General features: G+C 33.6%; 1 long non-coding RNA gene across 1 annotated transcript; it reads left to right on the forward strand.

Annotated features, from left to right (window-relative positions):
* The first annotated feature begins 3,319 nt into the window (after nt 1–3,319).
* Nucleotides 3,320–5,509, forward strand: LOC129884896 (uncharacterized). Its single transcript, XR_008765996.1, has 2 exons — nt 3,320–4,108; nt 5,277–5,509. It is a non-coding gene; the product is annotated as an uncharacterized LOC129884896 (long non-coding RNA).
* Nucleotides 5,510–5,745: the final 236 nt, after the last annotated feature.

Below are 5,745 nucleotides of genomic sequence, written 5' to 3' on the forward strand. Positions count from 1 at the left end.
TAAGGGTAACGTTGGAATTAGACTCTGACTAGTTTTAAACTAATTCCAACAAATAAATTCACTAACCGGGTATAGAATTAAAAGAGACATTTGAGTTATCTATTTGAGAATTTAGGACACAAGTTTTAAAAATTGAATAAAAGAGACTCTAGTATAATTAGGTATTAATGGATTATGCTGATTTTAAAAAATATATTTTTATACACCCCAAAATTTTGTTATTTACAAACAGGCCAAACATATAAGAGGATTTTTTTAGCCAAAAGGGCAACAAACAATTTCCAAAAAATCTGCTCATTTTTTTCAGCGGGAGTAGCAGCCCTTTCCACATTCATCTTCGTCTTCTTCCATATCTTTTTTTTCTTTTTTTTTTTCAATCTCAACACATTCCAGCCTTTCAAACGCCTTGCTCTCTTCAAAGTAGAGTTAGATTTATCTTCATTGAACAAAAATGAAATCTGCATTTGCCTTCTTCTTCATTACTAAACCAAAGATTTTTTAATTTGTGTTACTTCTCCACGTCATCATCACCTCCAAACAACTAGCAGATGTTTAAACATTTGTCTAAACTAACAAATATTTTCATATCTCGATTTCCAAAACAATTAGCAAATATTTTCATATTTCTCCAAACAACTAGCTGATATTTAAAATATTCTCATTGTTTTAACTAAAGAACCATAAAAAACACATAAATAATTTAGGATTGTTTAAATTTCTTCTGGTTGTTTGAACTAAACAACTTTTGATTGTTTAAACAATTTTTGATTGTTTAAACAACTTCTGTTGTTTGAACTAAACAACTTAGGGTTGTTTAAACAATATCTCTTGATTGCTTGAACAACTCTTATTTATATAAACAACATATCTTCTCCTCTCTTCTTTTCTCTTTTCATCAATTTTTTTTTTATAATTTTCACAATCAAATTGGAGTGAAAGAATTGGGGAAAAGAAAAGAGAAGAGAAGAGAGGAGAGGAGAACAGAGAAAATCGAATAAAGGAGACAGAATTGGGGGGAAAAAGAGAAGAGAAGAGAAGAGAGGAGAGGAGAACAGAGAAAGAGGAAGAAATGCGTTTAGAAAATGAAGAAAATGGATGGAATTTTGGGATTTGTTAAAAGTTTTTTATCTTTTAATTTTTTACCCTAAGTTTACAAATATTTTAAATAAACTCTATTTCTTCATAATTAACCCCTAATTAAATGTTTATAACAAAAGAAAAGGAAAAAAAATAGAAATCCCCTATCCTTCATTCCACTCTCAAATAACCCTTTTAGCTTATTTTCCCCACTAACTAAACCACATAATTTCAAATAATTAATCAAAGGGAAACTTACATAAATATACTATATTAAGAAAATATTTATCATTTATAACAATAATTATTTTTCATCGGACAGTTATAATACAGTGTTAATACAACTTTAATACATATTAGTGAGAATAATTTATAAAACTCAAATAATATAAGTTTTATTCATGGATAATATATTTATCACACACACTAATACACTTATAATATATTGTGTCAATTTCTTACCAAACAAATATAATATATTTTAAAACACTTATAATACATTTATATTGCATGCATAATTCGCTTTTAATACATGACATATATATCATAATATTGTTATATATTGCTATAGATGGTAATAAATAGAAAATATCGTTAAAATCAGTAATTATTTATTAAAAAGTGTTCTCCCTGGTAATTTTTTCTTAATCAGACTAGGGGTTAAATAAACTTTATTTGAACTTATTTCAACAACTAAATCAGATTAACTCTAATTAGTTTTAAAATAATTGAAACAACTAAACCACATCATTTCAAATAATAAATCAAACTAGGGGTTAAATAAACTTTATTTCAACTTACCTTAACAACTAAACCACATTAACTCCAAATAGTTTTAAACTAATTGAAACAACTAAATCCACAAACTAAACCACATTATTTCAATTAATAAATCAAATTAGGGATTAGTTAAATTTTATTTGAACTTATTTCAACAACTAAACTACATCAACTCTAATTAGTATTAAACTAATTCAAACAACTAAATCCACCAACTAAACCATATTATTTCAAATAATAAACTAAATTAGGAGTTAGTTAAATTTTATTTGAACTTATTTCAACAACTAAACTACATTAACTTTAACTAGTTTTAAATTAATTCAAACAACTAAATCAAACTAGGGGTTGATTAGATTTTATTTGAACTTATTTATACAACAAAACAACATTAATCGATCTAGTAAAAAAAATAATTTCTTCATCAATAGGATCAACTAGTGTTGGTACTTATGCTTAACAAACACATTATTCCTAAATTTAAAGCTAAGTGTCAACACTAGATGGACACAAATCGATCATGCTAGAAAATCAATTTTGTCATCAATAGGATCAAGTAGTGATGATACTTATGCTTAACAAACACTGTTATATCCCGCATTTTGGTATTTTCAGATAATTCGAGAAAAATCGCGGGAAGTTTAAATCAAGGCCATATTTTATTTTGTTTAGCACACAAGTTGGTTATGAATATTATTTATGAACATTAATAGTTTGGAAATATTGGGAAAGGTAAAGGGCAAAAAGGAAAATTCGCTAAGTGGCCTATGGTAATATTGTGGAAGGCTAGGGGTAAAACGGGAATTTAGCAAAGCGTTCAAGAATGTTCTTGAAGGAACCAAAGTGTACTTGGCAAAATAATAAGTCATCTTTATTTTGAAAGAAAATTCTAGAAAAATGGAGAAAGGGGTCATAAGAATCCGGAAGGAATTGGAGGCCAAGTAGTGAGTCGTAGGACTCGCCTTACTTGCGTAAGTTATTACCTTGGATATGTCACATACGTAAGCTAACAACTTGGAAATCTCACATACTTAAGCTACTTGAGTACGTACCAAGCTTACGTAGCAAGGGTTACATAGGTTCGTAAAAGAAGACAAGATTACGAGCCCACGAGGGGGAAAAGAGAGTGACACATGGTAGCATGGGAGAGTGCCACGTGGCAGCAGCTGGATCAAGAGGTGGTGGGCCCCACATGCCACATGGCAGCCCGTGATTGGAGGAAGGGAGGTGTTGGACCAATGAAGGCTTGACATGTGTCACCACTTAGGGCTTGACATGTGTCACCACTTAGGGATTGAAACATGTCACCCCTAAAAGTAGCCTATATATATGTGTCCCTTGACTCATCAAGTCCATACTATTCTAGAAATTTCAAGACAAAGAGAGAAAATTCAAGAGCAAGAAGAAGAAAAGAAACTCTAGGAAACTAGAGAAACTAGTGGCGGCCAAGAGGAAAAAAAAATTGAGTTTTCCGATTTCATTCCGTGAATTAATTATTCTGGGTGTACCATGATGTTATGAAGGTATTAGTAACAAAATTTTATGGTTTGGAGCAGCCCAAAACGTCATCAAACAGCCCCAAAGTTTTAGCCGCGCTAGGCGAGCTTCCGAGGCAAGTTTTGGCGAGTTTCGGGAAAGGTAAGGTCTCTCCTTTAAAATTTGAGTTTATGATGTGGTTATGAGGTGTATTACATGTCCTAAATATGGCTGGAGGTAGAGAAATTGTACAAGGATGCTTGATGTTAGAAACTACTAAATTAAAGTCGTAGTAGTTAAATCGAAGTCGCGTAGTGTGTTGTCGTTGTGGCGATGCGGGTGCAGCTGGTTGGATTGTATGTTGCAGGGCTTTAAAGTCTTTTAAAAAGGGTGTGGTTGCTGCTGGTTGCAGCCACATGACCCCCCGTTTGGTATGGTTAAAGATTTTATGAAATAAAGGTTAAAAACTCTATTTTGGTATCAGAGTTTTATGCTAGTTGTTTGGAGCTTGTGTTGTTTAAAGTTGAGGTGATTTGATTGTATATATACTGCTGGTTGTTGTTGTTGATATGATTGTTGACATGGTGGCCGAGTTGAGATCTCGGGGATGGTGTATTTATAGGGGAGATGCTGCCGAAATTTCGGCAGATTAGAAATTAATTTGTTTGAAGGATTAAGACAAGTATATGGTGATGAATCTAATGACTATGTCAACTCTCTTGAATGTAGACTAACAAGTTGGAAGAATAATAAAAGCTAGTAAGGCGCGGTACAGGTATGTAAAGTCTATCATTTCTCTTCTTTTGGCATGTCTTTGACATAAGTATGTAAGGCTTACCCTTTCCTTTTAAGGCATGATTCCGATGTCATTGTTTCATAAGTGCTTCCATATTTTCTTTGTTTTCAAAAGCTAGGTCTCAATGGTCCCAAGGGAATGACTACCTTTTCTATAACCCATCAATGTTTTCCAAAATGTCTATAGTTTCTCAAAACAAAGGTTTACCCTTCTTTCTCTTGGCATGTTTTGACATAAGTATATAGAGCTACTCTTTCTTTTTTTGGCATGATTTTTATGCAATAAGTATATGACATTTTATACAATTTCAAGGAAGTCCTATTCGTAGAGCCACTAGGATGGCCAATTTTCTTGAGTTTCCAAAGGATATTGTTTTCTCGTGCTTAGATACGTGTATATGATTCCAAAAGTTTTATTTTGATATAATTCATGGTAATTTTTGAAAGGTACTTGACATGAATCTTATCTTGATTTGTGAATTATAGCTCATTCCGATTATTCTACGAGTCTTGAAAATTGGTCATATGTGCATATGTATACGATTTGACGCCTTATAAGATTGTGACCTTATTCTACGTTCTCTTAATATTATCTTTCGTTGATAGTCTCATCCTATAATAATTGTTCCTTCAAGGTGAGACAAAGCGACCATGGTTAGTCTATAATACAATCGGAGGTTACCGACCTTCCGTCACTCCGATAAATACACGACTTTCGTTGGGCTCTCGTGCATGCTGTCTATATGTATATGTATATGTATATGTATATGGGGGATATGGGGAGGTATATATGTGGCGCTATAGACGCATTCCCACCTGATCAGTTGGAGTAATTTTCATCCTGGACGCGGGATGCCCGGACGCGGGACATATGTGGGCACGCCGACGTTGTTCGGTGATATGACTTCTATTTTCTATGTATATGAAAAAGAAATGTTTTTATGATAAGACAAGCATGCATGGCATCCGGCCTAAAAGGGCACTCATATGTACAGGTTACTCTCTTATCTCACTATATGTCTATGATTCTACGATATGGTTGTTCATATCTTATGTTCTTTATTATGCTGATTTTCATGCCTTACATACTCTGTACATTACTCGTACTGACCCCTTTTTCTTTGGGGGCTGCGTTTCATGCCACGCAGGTACACCTAGACAAGTAGAAGCTATTATAGAAGATGTTCCAGCGGGGTCAGCAACTCCACTTATTCCTGGGGTGCTGCCGAGTCAGATTATAAACGCTATGATGTTTCATTCGAAGTTAGAGACCTTGCAGACAGAGTCGTGGGTATAGAGTGTCAGCTTTGTAAGCGGCGTCACCAGCCGATATGTTATTATGTCGTATGTCACGAGTTTTATGGGATGATAGATTGGGAAAGCTTAGCTATGTTCCTTTTTTATTTCTTATTGATGTAAAAGTCTAAATAGATTAAGTATGTGCTATGAAGCAGCGGGTTCGCTCGGCTCCAAGCAAGGGGTCGGGTGCCCATCACACCCTATTTAGACTGGGGTGTGACAAACACATTGTCACCAAATTAAAGCTAAGTGTCAACATTAGATGGACACAAACCGATCTTGCAAGAAAATCATTTTTGTCATCAATAAGATCAACTA

Source organism: Solanum dulcamara, chromosome 4, assembly GCF_947179165.1.
Source record: "Solanum dulcamara chromosome 4, daSolDulc1.2, whole genome shotgun sequence".
NCBI classification, from domain to species: Eukaryota; Viridiplantae; Streptophyta; class Magnoliopsida; order Solanales; family Solanaceae; genus Solanum; species Solanum dulcamara.